Below are 25,530 nucleotides of genomic sequence, written 5' to 3'. Positions count from 1 at the left end.
CAGAAGAGTCATTCTAGTAGTATAAAGAGGAGAGGAAATGGTGAGCAGGCTGGAAATAACACAGAATTAGAGAGGCTGGTTTCAATGGATTTCTAAAGAAATAAAGTAGTTTTAATTGTGTGACAAATTTCACTGACCTTTCACTGGAGACAAATCTGTCTTTTTATCTTTTATTTGATCTTGTACGCAGCCCTTTCAGCTGCGATCATTTCAGCTCTTGGAAAGGCACTGCAAACCTAGCTGAGACAACAGACATTTGAACTCAAAATGATCTTTTTCTTTTTCTTTGACAAGAATTAATCTTCATGGAACGATTGATTTCCCAACACAATACATCACAAGATACTGTTCTGTGTCCAGAAACTGGCCTGCTGGCTTCCTTTCTCTTATTGTGCAGCAATTGTCTATTCTGCTCCCTGCTTTCTTCACACTACGCTGGCTGCTGTTATTGTTTCATTGATAGAGTTGCACCTGACTGTATTTTTACAGCTCACCCTATTTACAGCTGTTGTGCTGAGTTTAATTGCAATGCCTCAGTCAGCTCGTGATAGGAAAAGGGCCGTAAGGGCTGTCCCTGGCTGACAGTTCCAATCCCCTGCTATTACATGCGAGCGCGTCCTGTCACATCCTTCGTAAACACAGTAAGCTCCATCATCAAGAAGCTTTTAAGGTAACCTTTTTGGCGTGTTGTCTCACTGGAAGCTTGTTCTCCACCTCTCCTCCCCCCTTGGGTGTTCTGATTATTTGTATGTCTGCCATTGCTTTGTTTTCACAAAGGTGGATAAAGAGATGGATTCTTAAAACTCCTCCTTTTATAAGTTTGACATGTAGTTAATTCTTTGTTGTCGGTGATTAATCCCCTGGCATAGCATTCAGAGCAGGGTAATATACAGAGTGATATGGAGCAATCAAAGCTGATGTTGATTTAGTCCCAATACCAAACCAATGCCAAGGTACATGACTTCAGATCTGCTCTCTAATATATCAATAAGGGCTAAAGGATGAAACACATCTTGGAGTTTGAACAGAATTTAACAACTACCTCAGCATTGCAGTATCTCACTACAGAGAGCTGAATTTCACCCACAGAGAGCACATGCTGATATGTACAACACTCTGCCTTGGGCTTTTAAAGACCTTTTCCAAGCTCTGCAGAGCCAAACTTTCTCCAGAGTTAGAGAAACATATGCTGCATGTGCTAATGCACCATAAATCAGTGTTCACTAACACTCCATGGCTTTTCATGTCGGGGAAAGTTTCTAGAAAGCAGATAAGACAGAAGAATTTATCTACAATCAAGGAAGGTGTGAGACACAGGCTGGGAAACAACTCCAGAAGTTCAGAATTGAGCTGGCTTGGTTTTGCTTGGTTTTGAAAGTGCTCCGACCTCAGGACACGGTAACCTGAATTCTTACAACCTCCTAGGGAATGACACTGATGGAAATCCCACGCTGGCTTAGCATTTCAAACATGCTTAGGTTACTGGACAATTTCTAATTGACCAACAGAAAATTAATCAATAAAAAGAGTGTAACCAAATACAAATACCTGTCACCAATATTATGTGTCTGGGAGGTACAAATCATATGCTGTCATTTTCCAGCTTGGTGTTAAGTCAATATCTAAACCAGATGCACTAGTGGCTTATGATATTTTTGTAACAAGCTACTCAAATAGATTAATGCTGTTGGTCTCACAGCAAAAAAGACACATGGAAACCCATCAAGAAAACACTCACCCTTGTAGAGGCACGTGGAACATGAGCATTCATTACAGAAGCTTTTGAAACCATGAATAACTGGAAGAAATGAGAGGCACAGCAACTGCTTCTGCACAGGTGACAGGAGGAGAAGGGATCCCATGTCCCATACGTGGAGAGGAGCACATTTGCTTCTGCTACATGGTCAGTCACTGCAGAAGAGTTTGGAACTTTACTGGATGTGTGCATTTTAACTGCAGAAAAAAAAAATCAGCCAGAGGAAGGATCATAAAAAAACAAGTGAGCAAAGTTAGTCCAGAATTCTAATTAAATAACAACAGAAGACACCAAAACTGGCACATTTTTGTGGGCAGACCTAACATTTCCAGAAGAAATCCATGTCAGACTTCGGAGGATTATGTCAAACAAAAATATTTTTTTGGTTTCCAGTTGTTGAAAGCCAAATGCAATTGCATTTTTTTAGGAGCTAGGCACTGAAAATTGCAATGCAACCCCAGAAAAATTTGCTTTGCAATCAAAGTAGCTTTTCTTCAGGGTCCCCCCAAAAAACCCTAAAAAAGTTTTAAGTAAAAGTTTCGGTATAAACTTTGCCAGTCTAAACTTTCAGAAACAATGACCAGTTGAGGTTGCAATTCATGTGGCTGTTCTCAAGGCCTGAGACCTCTTCAGACAACTGCAGTTGGGTGGTCGCTACAGGGTCATGGTGTCTGAGATCATTTGCAGTCAGTGCAGAATGCCTTGCAGAGGATCTCAGGGCTACAGCACAAAAGACATACTTACTCTTCTATATAGAGGAAGTTTATATAACTAAGTCAACAGAAAAATAGAAGCACAGAATGACTAGAAAGCCTCAAAAGCTCAAGGGTATGACGAACAAACATGTCTACCCTATCAGTCCATGACAGTTCATATGCAGACAGGAGTGACTGCATTCTTCAGGATGGAAGAACCCCAAATGCATGTAGGCCAGTGCTACCATCAGTGAGGGATAGCTGATGTCTGTACACCCTCTTTTTCTATGGTCCCCACCATGGCTCTCTGTATTGTCCAGGGACCAGAAATTTCTGTTTAGCAGAGCACTTGCATAGGAGTCTTACTGAAGATTAGCAATAAGTATGCCCTCCAGTATTTTCATGAATACTAACGGATACGAGCAGATCCCTGAAATTAAGATGTTTTAATTTCTTATTAGAAATAAGAAATGAGATAAGATGCAGTCATCAGTCAAGAGGACTGACACTGACATGGACCTCTGGGTATTGATACCTGGGACTTGCTACCCAGGACCTGAGCAACAACAGTCAGCACCGCCTGCCTGCCGGGCAGATGGATAGGATGGAAGATCCATTTAAGCACTGGCTGAGTCTTGTAAATTCCAGCTGGGATTTCAAAGAAAGGAGAGCTCCTCTACACCCCACAGTTGTTGCTTGTTCTGTGCCAGGGGCTGAGGAATTGCATGTGCCTTTCCTCAAATCCTAGTATAACGTCCATGTCATTCCTGCATCTTGGGATCAATGCTAAGTCTCAGACAAGCTAGATTAACCTCTCTTCTTACTGCTTGGCATTTTACTAAGTAAGGCTCTAGATTTTGCATGTGGAAATAGACTTTAAAATCTGTGCTGATCGTAACCAAAGTGAATGTCTACCAGTGTAATTTTTGAGAGAGTAAAACCATCACCAACTATTCACAGTCAAATAGGCCACCTCCTCTCTTTCACTCCCCTTTCCTTCCCCTGTAGTCTTCACCCTCACAATAAACAGGACTGTAGATTTGTGATCCATTGACGATTTTACTGTAGGTCTCTCCACCCATTCACAAGTGCTATCTGTATCACTTCCAAGGTTTTTGTGCTAAAACCTCTAGCATTTCAACCAATCCAAGGCCTTTTTTTTTTTTTTTTTTTTTGGTTTGAACTGTAAACTTTTTGAGTCTCTCTCTCTGTGTTTATACAGTGCTGAAGACAATGGGGCTATTCTTGATTTATCATGAGGCACCACCATAACAATTAACCACCATAATGACAACAGTATGGACAACCTGCTCCCACCTGCACTTTGATGTGAAGATTTCTAAAGCACCAGATCACTCCTGGCAATCCCTCTATAACATGAAACACCACCCTCCTCCAACATCAAAAGTTAGAACATCTTTGTCTGAAAAAATTCATTTGCATGATAGCATCTGCACACTGTGTTCCGCTCAGAGGGAGAAACATGTTTATGAATGCCAGTGAGGAGCGCACTCACAGATGTGAATATGAATATGAATAGGCTGTGACATGCAGGTAACTCTACTCTGCTGTTGTCAGATCTGGTAACCTTGGGTACTGATGATAGCAATCATACCTGTATGACACACGTAATCCTGGCTACCAAGGTCATCCACACTAACTTGCACTGACACAACCAAGCATGGGTTTTCAATGATTGTGGGGTCATTTGCCACAGTTAGAGAGATCCTGTCAAAGGAAGATACAAGACTACAGGCCTCTGAGAGGGCTGGGGTCACCATGAGAGGCTCTAGGGATGTTTGCTGCAGAAGAACATAATAAATATGAGGTTATCACTTTGCTATATTTGACAACTTTCCTTTAGAACAAAGCTATCAAGTTACAAAGGGCACTTGCAGTAGATGGGGAAGGATCTCAGGTGCTTCTGCTTTGGGGAAGCAGGTGACATGTCAGTCAATGGTCCCTCATCGTCACTGATATATCTCATTCCACTAAGCATCAGTCCTGTCTCTCCCCAGATGACACAGTGGCTAGATTTAGATGGTGAGTACGCATCTTATCTATCATAAGTTCTATAAATAGTTGTCATATCCATGTACAGTATCTTGCTGGACTATTTACAGCATGATCTGAAGCCCCTTGAAGCCAATGGAAAGGATGCCATTTACCTTACAGGGCTTTGGATCAGGCCATTATAAACTCTTCACCTCTCGGTGTATGTCACCACACTCTTCCAGGACTATCACAATGTGCATGGTGAGCCACGATCTGTAATGGGCTTCCATGTGGACCTACTGCATGTTTTGGCTATGGGTAAATGATCTCAATGGGAGAGAGGAGGAAAAAAACACAGAATGAAAGCAGACAGGGACAAGAGTTGGAAGGAGTCCATCTTCTGCTTTGGTATATTTTCCTGCCTATGATAAGAGAAAGATTAAAGAGAAAGAAAAATGAAAGAGGACAAGATGAGAGCAGGTTAGGAGATACCTAGTGGGAGGCACCAAGCTCTGTGGCTTGAATTCTGTTGTCTGCATTGAGATGCGCTGGCTGAGTCTATTTTCTTTGCTTAGTATTTGATATTGTGTCTCCTACTCTGAAATGGGAACAGCAAGTCCTGAGAGGGCGTCTACTCTCAGTCCTGCACAGCATATGCACCAGCAGAATTAGGCTGTGTAAACTTCCTTCATCTTGCAGCAGATAACATTATGCCTTCCATAGCCAGCAGGGAGAAGGGACAGGAAAATGGCCCAGCTTGGAGGACTGGGTGATGGGCTGTTCTGTCCCTCCTCTTCCAGCCCTGGCTTACTGATATACTCTGATAAAACCAGCCAGTGAAGTCAGCATCAATGGTACCTGGGCAGTTCCTAAGGACCTTACTAACTCAGTAAGATCCTTGTGCTTGGTGCCATATAAACAGAATTGATGGATGGTCTCAGCCCCAGGCAAATTAAAACCCAAACATAAATAAAAGGCAGCAGTTTGGGGAGAATGTGTAAAAAATGAGACCATTTTGGCCAGCACACTAGGCAGTAGCTCTCATCTTTATCCAGCATCCTGTAGGCAAAGGGGGGGCTTTTATGTTTGATCTGAAGGAGGTAATAAGGAATATTTTCCCTGTTCATCTTATCATGCACCAATGAAAAAGTAGAGACTGGCATGCAAAAATCTTCATATCTCTGTAACTCAGTGTTTTGAGGTAAATAGGGACAACTTTCCCAACCCAACTTCAGCAAGTAGTAATGAGGGAACCGATATCAGTGCTGTAGACCAAACCTCAGCATGGCACTGCAGGCAGGCAGAAGGGCCCTGTGAGGTCTTGTTGTTGGACCAGGGGGCTGGGGAGACACTCAGTGTCATGCTCGTCTCCCTTGGGGTGCAGGAAGAGGACCCCGAGGTGGGTAGGGAGACCTCCCCCTCCTTCCCACAGGCAGCGAGTGCTGCCAGGTGGAGGTGCCTCTGCAGGTGTGCATGGGCTCAGCTCAAGCAGCTCCAGCCCCAAGTCTGCAGGCTCACCAGGGCTAGAAGCCACCTGGCACCTGCAATTACCCTGGCCAGGCCTCTACACCCTACGCTCGGGGAGAGGGAGAAAGAGAGAAGGAAAAGGCAGCAAGGAAGGTGGGGATGGCTAAGGGTGGGGAGAAAGGAACAGCAACACCAAGTCAAGAGAGCCAGAAAGTTTCACTGCAAGTGATAGCAAGGGATGACTGACAACAACCGGTATGGAAAGAAGAGAGCTGGAACCAGCTGCCGGTTGGGAAAGGGCATGCAACAGGGTGAACAGCCTGCCTCTCCTGGCAGGGTGAAAACTGGCAGCAAGCAAAAATCCTGAAAGACAGTGCAAGAGGTCAAGAGGCCAGGAGGAAGGAGTGGAGGGAAGGGACATGGGTGGTGCCTGATGCTGTGGAGGAAAGTGTATGAACTCCTTTTCAGTACTCTCTAGTAGTGCCCAGTGGCAGGACAAGGGGCAATGGGCACAAACTGAGACAGAAGTTCCTTCTGAATATGAGGAAGAACTTCTTTACCTTGAGGGTGATGGAGCACTGGCACAAGCTGCTCAGAGAGCTGAGCCTATGCATGATCCTATTGCAGACTGTACCTTAGCAATCAGGAGAAGGCAGGTAGCTGGACACACGCCTTGCTGCTAGTATCCCCGTTTATCCCTGTCCATGGAGAGGAGACATCTTTCCCTTTACCAGAACCATGACTCATCATTCATTCTTTTTGTGCCAAAATGTGGCTTGCGGGTACCTAGCTTCTCTGAGTGGGATTTTTCAGGAAGTAGGAGACAGCCCAAACATCTCTGATAAAACCAAGCCAAGTCTGAGGCAATGTGTTCAGTAGTCATTCTGGAGAACATCAGCTTTGGTTTCCGCAGAACTACGAGGTCAGAGTCTTTGCTGCCTTTCCTGAACCCATGCAACTGGAAGAGAGAGGGGGATGACTTACTACCACAGCAGACTTAGTTCACTGCCTTTAATACTGCAGAAGTTAGTGGTTCAGAAGCCAAATGAAAGAAAAAAATAATCTCCAAACGTTTTTGTTTCCTTATAAACAAGTGTCTACTTTGGCTTCTTTGTTTTGTTGTTAAAACAGTTATAAATATATATATAATGCATGTATAATATATATATAACATATAATGTAGTCATCAGAAAGCTTTACGTCAACTGAAAGTACAGCACAGTGATGAGTGAGTGCTGTCTTAAGCCAACATCTTAGCCACCTCCCAGATCTGGCCTCACACCCTCACGTACTCACCCCGGAGGTGAGTGGCTGTCTAGGACTCCTGCTGATGTGGCTCAAATTTGCAAAAATAATGAACTCCTCCCTGGAGCAGAGCTTATACCTCAGGCGATGACTCCCCACCACCCGCCACGTTCTAGCCACTGAGCCAGAAATGCTGTCTTGGCTACCCCTTATGTCTGTGGCTACTTGGCAAGGGGGAGACCCCAGTTCACTGTTACCGAATCCTCTAGGACAGCTCATTTCCTCAGCAATGGGCTATTCACAGGAAAGACTGTACTACTCCAGAAGCTGGTGGAGGATGATTTGTCCCCTCCATCATGCTGTCTGCCTTTAAGCTTCCATTGTGTTGTTTTTGCATGCACAGTCCAGGGTTTCTTTAGTCTTACTTACCCAACCCTCAGACAGTCTGCTTGAAACCCAAATCCCTGAGGAAGCCCTAATGATAAGCTTTAGAGGGCTCTTTTCTTTTAGACTTCAGCTCCTCCTCCCAATGTTGCTTTGCTCTGGGCCGACACTGGTTGCTCAGTGTAAAGGCAGGGAACACAGCCAGGGTAGTCACCAAATCCAGCCTCAACTACATGGCAACAGATCCTCACCAAATGCTCATGAAAGAAAGCTCTTCCATTCATACCACCAGGAGTTTAGTTCATGGATCATCATATGTAATTGCAACCTCCACAAGCTTTGCAGTGTTCATTGGTGAGTCCTATCTGGCTATAAAAATTCTGCCTTTGGTGGCTGTGCATGACTTGGCTGCTATAGTAACATGCACGTTAAAAAACCCCCAGGTACAGCTCATCTGCTAGCAAAGGTCTATGCCTAGCGCGTGTACTGCCCAAGGCAGCAGATCTGTGCTTAACTTAGCAATTCAGGGAAGCTGGAAAATACAAAAATAGTGCTGCACGGTGTCTAAATAAACTAGTTTTAGGAGTGACCTGACTGTATAAACCTGTCAAAGCAACTGAGACATTGGGTGGTTTATGAAAGTGGATAGAGGTGTAGAGTAGATAAAGGGGGCTTTTGGTGATCCAGGCTTTAGACTACTGTTACTTTTACTAAACCTGCGAGGGATTTGGAACTCAGCCCTGGAAAATTTAACTAACTAACATATTTTAACACATTAAAACATAACTACAGGTTTTTGGGTTTCTCTTTGGGGGTCCTCCTGAATTGCTACCCTTCCCTTCCCTCCCTTCCTTCCCTTCCTTCCCTTCCCTTCCTTCCCTTCCCTTCCCTTCCCTTCCCTTCCCTTCCCTTCCCTTCCCTTCCCTTCCCTTCCCTCCCTTCCCTTCCCTTCCCTTCCCTTCCCTTCCCCTCCCTTCCCCTTCCTTCCCTTCCCTTCCCTTCCCTTCCCTTCCCCTCTCTATTTTTCTTTAGTTCTGACACTTGGAAAATGTATCTGGATCCTCTAAGGGCGCCAGAATTTAGGGCATGACATTTGGGTAAATATTCACATACTGTTTTCAGACAGTAAAATATTCTGTTTCCAGGGCGAGCAACCTCTTCAATTCTGGATGCAATCCCATTTGCTAAGGTATACAACCAGAAGGGACAGGCTTACATCCTTAGCCTGTCCAAAAGGTCTTTACACGAGCTGCAGTCTGCTCCAGGAATTCTGGTTCTCCTTTGTCTCAAACTTCCAAGGTAAAGATCCTCACTCCTTCCCCTTCAGCCGCCTTCCCTTCTTTGCACTGGCAAATGTGACTGTGCTACTACAAGTGCTGAAGTTGGCTGCTTAATGCCATGCAGCACCTTGACAGGTTTAATTTCAGGTGCTTGATGAACTCACGCATGGCAAGCTTAACTCTGCTTAACTGTCATGTTTAAAATAAGATTTGGGCTTCCTGTTGTTTCTGTTTGCTTGTGGTTGGTTGGTTTTTTTTTAAACGTTGACCCATATATCATTTCCCTGGATTGATAAAGATTTCTTAGTACTCTCTTCTGTGAATGTATTAAAGGGACTATTGTTCAGTTATAATTTTCATGCTTCTTATTTTATTTTCCATAATTAAGTGCTAAACTTTCATAAGATATGTTATCTCTAAACTGTTAGTGTTGCATAGCAGTTTCATTTTATGTGATCTTAATTTGCAGATTTTTTTTTCTTAAATACCTTTTGCAGTTAATGTATTGGTTTATATTGTGGTGGACTTGGCAGTGCTAGGTCAACAGTTGGACTTGATGACCTTAAAACTCTTTTCAAACCTAAATGATGATTCTATAATGAAGTGGAAAAGAATAGCAGGGCAATTACCATTGCTCACATGACTCAGGAAACCAGTAATGAGATGGAGAATCTCTCACCACCGGGTTACCAGATCACATGTGAGTTAGTTGTGGTTTCATGACCACCCTGAGCCAATCTACATCCAGCTTTTGCCAAAATGTGTAGCGGTTTTGCCCCTGTCCATAAGTTCCCATCCCTTCCCTTGTGCCAGAGATAGGGTTCATGCATCCGGGAAACTGAGCACATCAGGCTGATCCAGCTAAATGCTTCACCCAGCACAAAATGGGAAAAAAGGGAAGATTTCCCTCATCTGTCTGAATTCCCTGATCTGTCTGGCTGCTCAAATGCATGATCACCAAGGTGCACGGGTGATGGGTGGGAACACATGATGTAGGGCTGAGTCACCCCTTTCAGATCTAGCACAGAATTAAGATTGCCTTAAGCCAATGATGAAAGCAGAGGAAAAACAAAAATGTTGTTTTCATCTAGGAATTAGAAGTCTATCAATTTGTCATCATTATGGTGTCTGATGTCTTTACAATAATTACTACAACACTAAAGGATGGGTCTCATCTCTGCTCATTTATCCAGCTAGTTTATGCCAGTTTCTCAGATCCCTCTAATCAATGGAAAGAGAAGCTTCCAGAAGAAGCATCTCATACAAAGATGGGTATTTAAGGGGGTGGAGAAATTTTCTGAACATCAAAGAATCATAGAATGGTTTGGGTTGGAAGAGACCTTTAATTTCACCCTCAAGAGCTTCTTTTTATCCAATCTATATCCACCTTCTTTCAGTTTAAAACTGTTACCCTTTGTCCTGTCACTGCAGGTCCTGGTAAATTGTCTTTCTCCATGTTTCTTACAACCTTCCTTTAAGTACTGAAAGGCCATGACAAGGTCTCCCCTCTCTTCTCCAGGCTGAACAACCCCAACTCTTTCAGCCTGCCTTCATAAGGGAGGTGTTCCAGCCCTTTGATCATTTTCATGGCCCTCCTCTGGACCTGCTCCAACAGGTCAGATGTCCTTGACTATAGAGTGAATTCCAGCTCCACCTCCAGGACATCTGCATTTCACATCCCATCTCGTTCTTGACTGGAGTCTGGCTCAGAAATCCTTACTCTCTGAGGGCCTAGCTGAACCGTGCAGGCACCCTCCACATCGATGTGTTCCTGGTGGATGCCTGGTCCCCTCCATCTCTCCTCCCCTCCTGCACTGGCACTGCACCTGCATGGGCCTAACATTTCTTCAGTGAGCTTTGGCTCAGATTGCACGGCCAGCAGCAGGTTCCCAGAGGTGGGTTCTGAGACATCATAGGGGTCTCCCCAACATAAAGATGGCATCATAAACGCCAGCTTTGCTGTTCCCTGATTTCTGTCTGCAGCAGACTAGGCAGGGACAAGTGCTGCGCATGAGGCACCTGGCTTTCTGAGCTCTGCCTGGGCAAATCAGACAGAAGCGTATCCTTACAGAGAGCAATTGATTTGGGGGGTAGAGGGAAGAGGCATTATTTTATTAATAATTTTTTACAGCCATTTCCCTCCGAAGTCCTTTCCTGCTATCTTAGAGCAAGGTCTAAGAGTGTATAACTTAAAAGATCTGGTATGGAGATTTTGATCATAAAGACTCAATTAATGAGGTGGTTTGGGGAGTTTAATATTACATTGTTGCTGATGGCTGGCTGATTGTTTTACTTGCCTTTGATCAGCTGTGTGAGTGGAGGGTCATCCCAATCACCGCGGGCCTACAGTATCCGTCATCACCCCTCAGCCCTATTTGTCTTGCGTGTGTATGCAGAAGGCCTGCTTCTGATGAACTGTGAAAAGAAAGATGAACTGTTGTAATGAAAACATTCCCTCCCCAAGATCCTCTTTAGACAACATTCAATTGGTTTGACCTTGTCCCCTCTTGCGGAGGACGGTAATGATTCCTGCAGATGGCTGGGTCATTCCTTGGACACTTGGGAGCGAGGGAGCCGGATTCTCCGTCTGCATTAGCTCTCCAGCTATGCAGGCTGCAGCCGGGAAATGCAAGAGCAGCATGGTTAGACATACCTGAGATAGCTGTCATCTAGCCGGTTGGAGTCCCCATAGATGTCCTGGGCTGCCTATTTTACTTGGGGACTTCACCCAGGCTTGTTTGGCTCACGGCACATGCATGTGCTAGCTAGCCAGGAGGAGTTGGATCTTTGGGGCGGCAGTCTCCTTTCTGGCTGAAGCAAAGGCATGGCCTGAGGGAAGCCATTTGAGACACCAGACGGGCTTCCCTTGCCCACCAGCCTTGTAGGCAGATGTAAGCTGGCAAATACTAGTAAATGGTGTGTTAGCTGAGCTAGTGGTCTCCTGCCTTAAATCGGTCTTGCTCCCCAGAAGGTAGCCTTTCCTGATTATGTCACATTTAGGAAAGTGACACAAGAGCTGGTGGTGAACACAGCCTTCATGTTCATGCCCACAGTTTTAGGGAGATGAAATCCCTGGATCAGCCTTGGGGAGATGTCCCTGTCCCTCTGGCAGCTGAAAAGGTGACTGTGCTGGAAATGGTTGCCCAGTCATCTTCAGAGGAGAACAGAAATACTTTCAGTACTTTTACTGGTTAATAAGAGAGAGTGGAAAGAAACAGCTCTGTGTGTTATTACAAGGATTTAAAAATAATTGCAAGCTAAACTGGTAACTGCATACTTGGAGGCATCAAAGGGCACACGGACCCTTGTACAAACACTTCGTAATGGCCTGTGCCTGGCCTGAAGAGTTACAGCGAGCATGAGCAAGGAAGGAAAGGCTAAATGAGGAAGAGGGCACATGAGAGCAATAAGACTTGTCCCATGTCACACACGCAGGCCAAAAACCAGAGCCCAAACAGTAGCAGTTGGTGTCCTGTTTGTGAGGCCACTGAGTCTAGTCTGGTGGCCCTTGAAACACTTGTCTTTAGCTGTGGTCAGCCTCCACTTCCACCTGAATAGTGTGAGGACATCACGGCACATCAAGCTCTTGCAGCCTCATAAGCAGGTCCACAGGCCCTCCAGCAGCACTGTCAAACCCACTTTAAGGCTGTTTATCTTTTTCAGAAGTGCAGTTATCCCGTCCTTCTGTGGCTGCTCTAAAAGAAGCTGCAGCTACTTTAGTGATGTAAGTCTTGCCTGTGGAAATACGCACAAATTCAGCCTGTGTCTGCTGTTTTCCTGCTGGTTTACTCGTTCTTCCTCCATTTCAGGAGTTTCATGAAAATGCAGTCATCATGCACATCGCAGTTCTAAGACACCCTGACACTTGGGCACAGGCCAAATACTGACCGTTCTTGCTTTGTCACGCTTAGTGAAGCAAAAATGCCACCCTTTCTCCAGGAAACAGCATAGCTACCAGCATCTTGGTATCTATAAGAAGCCTTTTACCAGATGCTGCTATCTGCAGCTCAGAGTGGTAGGGGTGGGCTTTTCTGCCTACCTCTGCAGCACAGGATCATGTAGGCGTGACTCATTTAATCAATTTAATCATGTTTCCTTCCATTTTGGGTGCCTTTGATATTACTGCCTGGGCTGGCCTCACTTTCTCTTGACCTCTGCCAGAGGCACATGACAACTTGGTCTCCTGGAGGACTGCAGCCCTGTCATTTACCTAAAGGCCAGGGCTCTGTACTGGGGTATTCCAGTTTGACTGGTCTCAGCGGGTATGAGAACAGCCGGAATGCTTCACCCGTGTACCAGCCCCACAGCTTGCTCTGTACTGCATTAAGTGCTACACTCCCCTGTCACTGTCCTGGGTTAACAGTGCTTCGCGCCAAGGTTTGCAGATTTAGCTACTTTCATTTGGGCAGAATTAATCAACAACCTTAAAAGATGTTTTGCCTCAGCGAAGTCTGTGCGCAGCTGGCAGGAATGGCAGTCGGGGAAAGATCAGGCTTGGGATTCCCCTGCTGGATTTTCTCCAGACAAAGAACCTTACCCAAACGCAGTTGTATAAGAGAAGAAAAGGTCCCTCCAACTGGCACCTGAAGCGTTGTGATGAGGCTGAAACCCTGAGCCGGATTCATGAGGCAGCTGTGTGGGTAGCAGCAGTTTGCAGTGCATGCGGCAACAGGCACTGAAAGATTATTTGCTCCAGTAACTGGGGCTGGGTGTTCAGGATCCAAAGTAAACATACGAGCCACAGTGCTGTACAAAGGTTTAATACCCTATATTCATAAAACACCTTTCATTCAGCGGCATTTTAAAGCATGAATACATCCTGCATGCACGGAGCAGAGGGTGAAGCTGGGCTCAGTAACCTTTGCCCCAGGCAGTGGTGGGAAGAGCAACCAGGTGCTTATGCAGTGCCTGAGCCCCACGTGCACCAGCTGTACCCCACGCTGCATGCACGGTTCCCAGCCATCTGGGATCCAGCTGATCCATGCTCCTAGAAACAAGGTGGGCACACACAACATGACCTGTAGTCGCATCAACTGCATTTGTGAGAGATCACAGAGAAGTTAGGTGTCTGTGTCTTGCTGGGAGGAATAGCCACTAATAATAAAATCACTGAATGCTTTGGCACCACCTCAAAGATCCCCCAGAAACACAATCGCAAAACTAAACACTGAATGTGATCAGCAAAATTATTTGACTTTTTTAATTGGACAACACATGAAGGTTGCAATCCCGCTGCCCAGGCTACGCACCTCTCTGTCTCACCAAATACGTCTAAAGCATCTGATGGCGTTGTTGTCCCAGCCCTGACCTGGTGCCAGCATGAGACTCACCAGCAGGAAAGCTTTCTCCTCCCTCAGTGCATGTCCAGAAACCGCATGCATATCCTGAGTGTCGGGCTGCTGACTGAGAGCACCAACTGCAGGTCCTCCGAGCATGGAAAGCTCTTGAGGTACCTGAGGAGAGGGGTGAAGGGAGAAAAAATTCCCCAGGAATTGCCATCTTGGGAGCAGACCCGTATGTTTGCAGATGTGCACAGGGAAGCACACAAGGATTGATGTCCACCATTTGAAAACGACACATGTTAGATTTCTTAATTTTCAAGAGGCCTGGTATATAGCCCCCAAATCCCTCCCTCTGCAATGGAAAATTTCTTCTTGGAGGAAAGTTACCTTTAGGTGAAATGACAGAACCAAGAATGTGCATCATTTTATTAAGCTGGCTAACATTTGCCAAATAATTAAGGGCATAGCCGTTCCTCCGGAAGTATTTTTGAAAGTATTTTCCTTTTTTTCCCATAGCCTTCATGTCTGGCATTTATTCTAGATTTTTTAATTGCCATTTCCCTTGATCACCACAGCCACATTATGAGTTTTTCAAACAGTAATAAAAAATAAAATTGTTCTTGAACGACAATGTTTAATTTGAAACTAAGAATTTCACATTCTTATTTTTTCAAGAGGAAAAATATGGATTTAAAAATCCGTGCAATTATCAAATTTATGGGAAAATAAGCACTTTTGAAAGCTACAGAAATTCAAATGTATTGTTGACCTTCAATATTTCACAGATGAATAACAAAAATAACCACCCATTTCTAGATTTTGGTGAAATTAGAAATTGCATGCCTCTGCACTCCCAGATGACTGTCAAATCTTGCACCTCATCAGCATTTATCATTATTCCTGTCTGTTGCAGATGAAGTGGAAGGTCAAAGGAGCTCACTGCCCCTTGGCTGGTGCACACATCCCAAAGCTACATTACAGAAGAGTCACAAATGAGGACAAAAGGATGCAGAAGAGCAACAGAAAGGAGCTGAACTCGCAAACAGGGCAGAGCTGCTCTCTGTGGGGATGTCAGAAAGGCCTTTTAATTCTAAACCAGCCTGTGGTGCTTGCGCTGGCTTAGCTGCACGGGGGATTTCCATCCATCCCCAGCTTGCTCCAGCAAAGCCGAGCTCCGACCTCCCTGGGGAACAGCAGCAGGGGCGGCCACAGCCCGGGGAGCCCCAGGCCACTGCTGCCATCCAGCCGCCCCCTCCTCCCCGCTGACCCACAGCGGGGCACTTCTCCGGGCTAACGCTGGTTGCATAATGCTACCTCATTAAAAATGAACAGGATAACAGAAAAGGGAGGGCTAAAAACACAGGCCCAATGAACCTGCTGAAAAGGTAGCTTCTTTGTCAGGTCTTAAACCCCTGCTCACCTCACAGTGTTTATATCTGCGAGGGCGTGCACACCACTGTTTTACACAGGTCTAATATATGCATGGCAGCGTGCCCTTGGCTTTTTCTTTTTATTTAATCTTTGACTTGACAGTGTTGTAACTTGCTTCCCTGTGAAACCGGAGAAGAAGGGATTGTTGTGTGCATCAGGTTTTGCTTTTGTTTCTATCCCTTTTATTGAGTTACATAAAGAAACTCTTAAGCTGCTTCTGGCTGCTCATAAGCACTCAGGTGTCTGATTCTGTCTTCTGGGACATTAAGGACCTCAGTTGCACCTCAGTGCGACAGCCACCATACTGGCCACCACTGGAATGGTGGTTCAGGATGCTGCCGAGGGCAACTGGTCCAGCAGGGAGCCCTATTCTTTACATCAGCTGAGAGACCTGCCCTTCACACTTGCTGGTTTGCATCTGTAATTCCTTTAAAGGGGAGTCCCTGTGGTGTCTTTGGGATTTTCTTCTGGACAATTTCAGGATGGACATCTTCTCTAAATCCCTTCTCCCATCAGACAACAGTCTTTCAAACCAGATAGTGGCCTGGTCACAAAACACCCACTAGAGAATTAACAATCAGCTTTGTGATTTTCTGCGTCGATAACAGACATCGTAGAAAATGGAGCTAGAAGAAACTGTTAAAGGTCATCTTGCCCTTCCACCAGCCTCCAGATATGATCAGCTGTGCTGAAGACGCTGGATTTGAGACAGTTGTCTGCTGCTAAAGCTACTTAGCTGCTGCTAAAGCCTTCCCACAACGGCACTTTCACACAGCAAACCATCCCAATGGTGCACAAGTCCACAACTGGAGAATGCCTCTTAATATCTCACCTGAATTCCCTTTATTGCACTTTAAGCCCGTTAGTTCCTTTCCTGTCCCCAGCAGACATGAAGAACAGCTTATCCTTCCTTCTTGCAGTAGTCTTTCACATACTTGAAGGGTATTATCACATGTACCCATCTTCAGTTCCCTACTCTAAACAAACCCAACTCTTTCACTCTTTCCTCATAGCTCATGTTTTCTAGCCCTCTGATCACTCTTATTCCTGCCTGCTGGACTCTCTCCAGTTGGTCAACGTCCTTCTTGAAGCCTGATGCTCACAAGTGGGTGCAGATCGATTCAACAGGCTACTCCAAGCCAAAGGACAGAGGGGAGTAGTTTCACAGTTGGGAGATCCTCAGCACGAATGACCCAGTCACTCTAGCTGTGGCACCTCTGTAAAATTTGGCCCTGGGTTAGGCTGGCAATATCCCGGAGAAGCAGCAGTTTTATAGATGAATAACAGCACCTCAGATTCATCCTGGAATGTAATAGGCAGCTGTAGCCAAAAAAAAAAAAAACCAACCCAACAAAAACCACCAATAAACACCACTAGGACTGGTATAGTGAACTCCCTGCTAGCAAGGTATTCAGGGACAAGTGGCATTTTCCTGTTGTCTCAAAAAAGGAACTTCTTCCCTTTTACATCTCAAGGCTTATTCTTTGGGAGAGGGAATATGCTAGTACGTCTATACTGCATTTGCAATAAGCCCATAGCAAACCCCAGACTAGTCTGTACATTCAGCACAGTACAATGCCTGAAGGGAGCTGAGCTCCCTTTTGAGATCATGGCATATTGCCCTCTGAGCGGGGAAGACAGGCTTGGTCACTGGACCACAATGACACAGCTCTTCTGCTCCTGGTCCTCCCACTAGCTCTCTGGCCAGCACTGGGATCTTTGCAATGTGCTTCATCGCATGGTGCAGATGTGCCCCAAGGAGCTCGCTGGGTTTGTGGGAAAGGTTCTAACTCCTAGAGCAATTTTTCAAGGCAGCAGGGTTTCTGTCTGGTTTCATTGTCCTGTTGCAAACTTTTTTCCTTGGAAATTGCTCTTTCCAAACTCTAACCTTAACATCCCTCAAGAGCTTGCCCTTCATAAGCCAAAATCGTTAGCTTCCGTCAAGTGAAGACAATGGAAGGACGTGTTAAAACAGCCACACTGCTACACCTCAGGCAAGGCTCAGCTCACTCTCTTCTGGGGAACTGCTCAAATATATATTGGTTAGGATCTGCGCCAAGATTTTTCAGTTAATATTTGCAAAATTTAATCACAACAGCCCAGATTCGGCATTGCCTTAATCCCATTGAATTGTTCCTTAGTCTGCAGCAAGCGCCTCCGGTTTCAATTAGACCATTCATGGTTATGGGCATTTTTGAATAAGAAGGGATCAAAACCTGATTCTGGAAATCTGGTTGCAGAATGCATTCATCCAAACCAAGGCTGCATTTCAGCTGCCCAGTCCACAGCATATTATAAAAAGGGAAGATTTAAATACACACTGTACTGGACCATTGTAGCAAGACTGCTTTGCAAAAGCTTCTCCCTGAAAACCTCCCTCTTTAAATGAGAGAGAGATCAAACCACGAAAACAAGCGGTACCAACCCCAGGAGGCAGGCTTGCCTCCTGAGTGCCAGATAATAATAAATGATGTGTTTGTAATCCACAGCAGAGATACAATGGCATTTTCTCTGACATGAAATACTAAAGAGGGAGTGAATAGTTCTGTAAAGTGCTTTTCCAATGTAGGGTGAAAGATCTTTCACCAGAGAGAGGATGATCTCTGGGGATGGGTTCCTATCTTCTAATTTCACATCAACCAGAAAACTCCAGCAAAACCAAGAAGTGTTTATGTACCTAATACTGCATAATTTCAGGAAGAAAAGAGATTAGACTATGGCTAAAGTGAGTCAATAAAAAAGTCATATGCAGGAAGGAGGAGAAACTGAACGGGAAAAAGCTTCAGGGTGTAACTATACGTCTTTGCACCAAGTGTTTTTAATTCAGCCTGAAAACTCCTTTCAGACATAAGGACACAGAGGGGCAATCCCACCTCCTTCCAGAGGGCAGCCATGGTGGGATTTGGAGGGTGCGGCTGGCAGAAACAGCACAAGGTGGCCAGGGAAAATCAGGATCCACACATGTCCAGCAGAAGGAAATTAATTCCAGCAGAACAGAATGGATTCAGTTACAATTTGACCAGATCACACTGTATCACTGCTCCACAAATAACAAATGCCATCCAGAATGATCTCTACAACTAAATCGCCTGGGCTCAATCATGTGCCCCACCAAAAAATTAGAGGGACAGTTTAAACTTTCTGCAGAATGTTTTAATTCTCTGTATTAACACCACCTTTAAAAAAGTGCAGAAGGTTTTATTCTTTGGTTATTTCCTAAGGCCACATGTTGGCTCAGGAATCCTGAGTTTCACTGAAACACCTGCTCTTTACAGGCTCCGCTGACTGAAGGATAAGTTAATTAGGTAACTTACCCAAAGGTCACATGGTGAGTAAAGTAGGATTAGCACTCAAGTTCCTCCTGGCAACTAGTCCTGTGCTGCGACAGTTAGAAAAGGTTAACCACCTTCTTTTAGCTTTTGTTTTCCATTTTCCAGAATGGGGCAGCACGTACGCAGGCTGGGCTGTGTTACATTGCCTCAGCAGTATTTTGGAAAAAAACCCCCACAAAACAAAAAAAGAACTCACCCCGAAAAAGGCTTTGAAAAGTCATCACATCTGGTGGGATGTGGTGCTTGAGACAGAACGGAGCAAAACAGTGGATTAAGCTCAGCACGCTGAATATGAATTCTGGAAAAAGCCCCACTCCCTCATTAATCCCAAGCACAGACCTTGCATGACCGCTGCTGTGTGACACTGTCATGCTGCTGCCCACCTTCTGCTCAGAAGTCACCCTGGTTTCCCTGCCCATCTGCCCTGCAGGCAGATGTGAGCTGGCAAATATTGGTAAAAGGCTCTGCCAGCTGAGCTACAGACCTCCTGCTTTAACTCCCACCCGCCTGAGACCTCTTGCCTGAGTTGCCTGCACTGGCGTAGCCAGGCCAGCTCTGCCAGCTGGCATAAACCTGCGTAGAAACCGGCTGTGTTGGAGTCACTGGCCACGTTGCACAGCGCTGTGCACATCTGTGTACCCAATGCCATTTTGCTCCTCAGCAGGACTGGTTTGGTCATGCCGGTTTTCAGCAGGCGTGCCTGGGAGCACAGGGGAGCAGTGTCCCATGTACACTGGTCGGTCCCCTGCTCTCTTCTCCAGCCTCTCCTTACCTTGCCTTGCCTACAGCCCTATATCCTGGTGTCTGCAGGCTGTGAAGGAGAAAAGATGCTGCAAAAGAGCACAGCCCTCTGTTCCTCCCCGTCCTGGGGGGACCTTGTGCTATCCTGAGCTGAAGAGCACCCCGTAACTCAGTTTGGATCTGCGTGGGTCAGCACCTAGCCTCCCACAAAATGCCTGATCCCTCTGGATGAGCTGCCCAGGTGCTGGGGCAGACAGCTTTCTGCCTTGATTTGGGGGCAGCTGTGGAGGGGCAAAGTGCTTGTCTTCCTTCTTTGGGGGAGTCTTGTAGTGCTTTGTCAGGAAAGCATAAGAAATCTAAAGGGCTTCTGGGCATGCCAGGGCACACGGTCCCTCCACCCATCACCTTGGCAGATTCTAAGTAACAGTACCACCACAGGGAGGTTCTCAGGGTGATGTTTTGCAACCACTGCCTGTGGCCTCTCCTCTACCAATGCGAGTAAAAAGAGCAAGTGCAAATGCATTTTATCTCGGAGAGCAGTGATGGATTTTTGCTCTGGCCAGGGATGAGGTGTGTGCCACCTGATGACACATGTCTCATTCCCATGCTCTGTGCCCTTAGCTCCCAGAGTCATCTCCTCAGGACTGTTCCCATTGGTCTAAGCAGTATCCCTGGGAGCCAGGGACCGGGGCTGTTTCCAAGCAAGGCCAGCAGGCTCCCTCCAAGGAAGGCTCATCTCCTGAGTGCTCCTCCAGTCCCTTGAGTGCTGCACCTCCCTCCTTCCCTTGGTAGCGAGCAGATGTGAAGATCAACTGCTCATCATATTGCTGGAGCTTTCTAAACATATTTCACCCCCAACCTTCAGTAGGAGTGCATGCGGGATGGCCGCTCACCTGCCACAATACCAGAAGGCTATTGCCACAATACCACAATACCACACTGGGCAGTGTACCTGAGTGTGACATCCCTTCTCCTCCTATAAATACAGCCTTAGGGTGAAGGGTTGAAATGAAAAAAAAAATCCATTCACATATTGCACTGTGCAATGGCAGATAGCCATTTCTCTGCCTGCTAGCTGCTTTAAATTCAGGTAGCTTTATCAGCTGAGAATTTACTGGACCTTTCATCAGAAGCAGCTGTTTCAGAGTCAGCCAGGGACCACCTCCCAAACAGTAGTTGTTCAGGATTTGCATAACTTAAATTCACAGCCATTGAGAGAGCTCGCAAAAGCGAGACCCGCTCCTAAGCTGTGAGCGGGACAGCTTGGCTTTAAAAAGTCGGCTCGTATTTCTCGTGTGTTAGAAAGAGCACCTGTTTAAACTATGCAGCTCTAACAGTGGGCATGGTTTGGGCACTGACCCGTTAATAGACAGGGTGGGGCTTTGCAGTCATTAACAGCGACAGGCAACTGAAACAAACACAACCAAAAAACCATAATCAGCATTTTCTTTAACCCAAGAATAGGTGGGAGGGTGAAGAGCAGGACTGAAATAAACCACCACCACTCCATGTCTCATCCGTCGTTGCTGGCCTTCTGACATGCCCTCCACCAAAAGGCAAGAACTTCAGAAAACTAACCATTGCTATTCCTAGGGAAATGGCTAGTACTAAATGTTAGCTAATGACCCTGACATGGCAAAAGGGTCCAGAGCAAGACATTATAATTGGACTATAACATTCCTACACTAAAAATTTATATTATTCCCTCTGAGACCTTTTCATAAAGGTCGATTAAAAGTCTAAGAAGAAACAAACTTTCTCTGCATGTTTTCACCAGAAAGCACTGTTGAGGGTTTTGGATGTTTTGTCACCTTCTTCTCACTTCTTGCAGAAAGGTCTGTTGGAGAGACAATTTCTGCCTATCTGAATTGCAGACCCCCCCAGCCAGCTCCCCTGCCAGCTATGTCCCTTCACGGGTGCTTTCAGCATGGTCCTTTTGTCCTCCCATTCATAAACTGCTGCACAAGCAGGACAGATTGCTGATCAGCAGCTAATCTGCCTTTCTCTGAAAGCAACTGTCTATGTGCCGCCTAAAATAAGCAGCGGGGCTACCCCCTCACCTACAGCTCTGAGGACATCACCGAGGCGGTGAAACCTTGGGTGGCTGCCTGCTCCCACGGCCAGCCCTGGCAAAGGCAGTTCTCACCTGCTCCGTGTGTTAGCATTGTCTGCCCCAGCAGCCCAGAGGGCTTAAATGCTGAGTTCTGCACACCTTCTGAAATATGCAGAGGTGGTTCAGAAAATATGCCCGGTACCTGCAATAGTATCCTTTGATCACCAAAAAGCTAAATGGCAGAAAGCACTTGGGTATGAAACACGCGTAGAATTTACGCAGTGCCTTGACTTTGTGCTGAACACTTAATACTTCTGGAGAGCTCCAGTGTTACGGGACTCTGTAAGCCACACAGAGCCCTCGCTGTTTCACAGCCATGTATGGCCACTTGAGACTCGGTAATATGTCATTAAATGTCACCAGCACCGCAGACAATGCTTCAATATAGAGTTATTTTGGGAAAGATCAAACCTATCAAAACTAGTAGATTTTTCACTACATCAAAGGCACTTTACTGACATTCAATGAAGCATGTCTCCTTAGATCCTAGAGAAAGGAATGAGCCTCATAAAATAATAAATATCTTTGCATTTTATCTCCTGATGCCTCTATCTATGGAGGTATTTATACGGCCCCCATAACTAGTCTCTGGGCATTTACCTCACCTGATTAGGGTACAGATTTACTGAACAGACATGATTTGTCTGCAAAACCAAATTCATTTTCTTAAAACAGCTGTCTTAGGGAGAGACAAACCTGTTAGCAGAGTTAGACAAAGAACATTTTGCTGCAACATTTATTTTTTATTTGGCGGGACACTGCTTGGTTGGTGCCATGTAATTTAAAGGAGTTATCTCTTAAGATATGACAGCAAAACCAATCAAAGCAGCAGGGGCCTGACTTGTCTGTCTTTCAGAGCTCATACGCCTGAGTCTTTGGTTACTGGTAAATTCCCCATGGGGCAGGATTATCAACAGAAGACCTGTGTATTACTGCTCTTATAATCCCCTTTGCAGAGAGGTTGGACAAACGTCCATGACCAGACTGGAGAAGAGACTCCAGCTCTTCCCAGCTTGCAGAGGAGGCTTTTGTGGCATTGCTGAGCAAACCGTGAGTTTGCTTTAACCAGTGCAATATATTTGTGCCAGCCCCAGGGGTCACAGGCAGTGTGAAGGTGACTTCAGAGATCACCATGGGGGAGAACAGACCCTCTTCTGCTCACTGAGCTTTGGAGCAGAGAGCCGCCTGTATTTCAGGCAGCGGTAATCCCTTGGAGAAGAGCCTTGTCCGTCACCAGTGTGCCCAGTTTCGCTTCACAGGCTGGCCAGCACAGCATGCTGCCAGAGTCACTGTGATGGGCTAGGGAACCCTGTCCCTTCTCACCAAAGGCTGGGGTGACCCACCTGTGGCCCGGGCTCCAAATGAGCCTGGACCTGGCCACCATCCTCACCAAGTGACTGCACCACCCTCCCGGAGAGGGGAGCAGCTTTTGCTGTGGGGCTGGCTGCAGGGGGCTCTGGGGAGAGCCCACCAGAGCCAGGGGGGGCTGGGGAAGGTGGCTTTTATTCCCTCTTGTCAGTGCACCAGAGGTTACTGCTGCTGGGGACTTGGCAGCTCAGCAGCCACAGGCCTGGTTGATGGGGGCAGGATGGATTAGCATACAAAATCTCTTTCGAGAAGGTGTCCCCTGGAACTGGAAGCATCTCTTCATGTCACCAACAGCACCAGGCTGCTGCAACCTGATTGCTTTTCTGTTGCTGGAGCACAACCCTTTTGTGGCCCCGGGAGAGCTTCCCATGTCCCCCCGTGCTGCAGCGCACCCTGGTCAGAGCTGACATCCCCGGGGTTGTGCAGAGGCACCCTGGAACTGCTGGCTCCAACATTCCTCACCCCTCCGGCTCCATCCCAGCTGGCATCGCCTCTGTGCCTCGCAGTGGGGCTGCCCACCCTGTGCCCATCCCTGCCTTGTCCCCACAAGGCTGCACCGCTGAGCCTCCCCCCACACCCACCCTGTGCTGCAAGGTGGAAGGAAGCAGTGCCGAGCCCCACTACTTGTTAAACGTTGCAGTCTGTGCCTTTGTGAAGGGAAAGGAGCAAGCTGTTACCTTCCTAAGCACGAAAGACCACTGCCCTCAAAAGAAAGCCTGCACAATAAACCATTTTTTGAGGATTACTGGGTAAACCTTGGTTGGGAATGTGGAAACCAGTGGCACTGCAAAACTCCCCCATCCTGACCACTGGCACAACGCCACAGCCTCTGCTGTTTTCCAAAGCAACACACCTGCACTTTCAGGTGATCCCAAACACCAGAATGCCCTAGCCATTGACGTGGAGATGCCACTCACAGGCACAGAGGGACTCAAGAGGCCGTAAGACCTTCCTCGCAGTGCTTTCTTTTTGCCATGCTTTCATCCCACAGAAAGCTGGACTGCTGAAACCGGACACAAAACCTCCCAAAGAAACCCCTTCCAGGCTTCAGCTCAGCATGCTGCTTGCCGTCATGTTCCCCCGCAGCTCCCCAAGTGTTCTCAGGAGGCTCTCACAGCAGATGCACCTGGGCTGCAGCCAAGTTGGCATGAAGTTTGCGTAAGTCTTGAGACATTTTATGACCTTGATAATGGTTAGCTGAAATAAGTGGGGCTGTTTACAGCTCAGGCCCAACCTAGCTAAAAGTGTTTCTTGGTAGGGTGATGGGTACATAAATCCTCTCGCCTCTCTGTCATTGACCTTTCTGTGGGAGGAGAAGTGGTGCAGAGGCATGTGGGATAGCAGAGTAAGCTCATGTGCTATTGTGCTGGCACCATATCCATTACGAGATTCTGCCCTTGTTCTTAGAGGACATGTCCCAGTAATAATATACCCCAGAGAACTTTTCCAACATGAGATCATGATTTCTTCTATGGGAGACACAGTAACATGTTATGATATACTGGCCTTTAGCTGACCAATAACAATTTTCTCACTGTAGTAACGTAAAGCTGCAAAGTTTTCTGAAGTGAAAGAGCAGTGACAACACTTTTAAACAGAGAATCAGTTCCCCTTCTACACCTGCAAAAAGGAAAAAAATTCTTGCACATAAGTGAATCTGCATTTTTATATACTGGATTTTATATACCTGATTTATGCTTCCCATCAGAAAGCTCTGAAGGCCAAATACTTGGACTGACAACCATGAAAAAATTGTGAGCACAGGGACAAAAAGCAAATGCTAATTTTGCTACTGAGAACTCTGAAAGGGAGATTTATACTTTTGAAAATGCCTAAAAAGAAACTCATGATGTTGTGAATAAAGCATCAGTATATTGTAACCAAGACAGGACATTGGTGTTAGATTTATATTGATGTAATATAATCATGCTTGTTATAATCATTTCAAAGGGAAGAAATTCACAGAGAAGTGCAATGGATGACTCAAGTTTTTGTCATTGCAAAACAATAAAGACTGCAGAATTTATCGTTGTATAATCAAGTTTTTATTAACACCAAATGTAATCAGATAACAAAATCCATCTCCTAAGTCTTTTCTCAGAACACAGTCTGGCCTAAGTTCTTCCCTCAGCTTTGTTCAGCTGAGATCCTAGATGGCATGAAAATGGTTCTTGGTGAGAAAATTGCACCCTGCAGAGAGAGATTTAAGGAACTCTATCTATTTAGCTGATCAAAGAGACAGCTAAGAGACAACTTGATTAGAGTTAAAAAGTGTCTGCACAAGCGAGTATCTAGAAAGAGAGCTTCTTTACCCTGAAATGTGGAAGTTTAAGTGCAAAAAATTAAGAGCAGAAATAAGCCTTTAATAGTGAAGGTGTCAGCACTGGAGTAGATTCTCATGAGACTTCCACATTTTCTGTTATTTTAAGTCTTTGCTTGAA

The 25,530-nt window shown here is 45.9% G+C and overlaps 1 long non-coding RNA gene across 3 annotated transcripts in view; it reads left to right on the top strand.

Annotated features, from left to right (window-relative positions):
* The window catches only part of LOC119156201, a 65,124-nt gene extending 40,009 nt beyond the window's left edge, over positions 1-25,115 (top strand). For 2 of the 3 annotated variants that reach the window (XR_005107020.1, XR_005107018.1), the window contains exons 2-3: positions 8,688-8,841; positions 15,018-25,115. This is a non-coding gene — a long non-coding RNA (uncharacterized LOC119156201). Of the gene's footprint in view, positions 1-3,673; positions 4,006-8,687; positions 8,842-15,017 lie in introns of all 3 variants that reach the window. The other variant, XR_005107019.1, reaches the window with a different exon arrangement.
* The last annotated feature ends 415 nt before the right edge of the window (positions 25,116-25,530 follow it).

Source organism: Falco rusticolus, chromosome 12 (genome assembly GCF_015220075.1).
Source record: "Falco rusticolus isolate bFalRus1 chromosome 12, bFalRus1.pri, whole genome shotgun sequence".
Lineage (NCBI taxonomy): Eukaryota > Metazoa > Chordata > Aves > Falconiformes > Falconidae > Falco > Falco rusticolus.
Note: the sequence above shows the minus strand (reverse complement) of the source record. Positions and strands in the feature narration are given on the sequence as shown.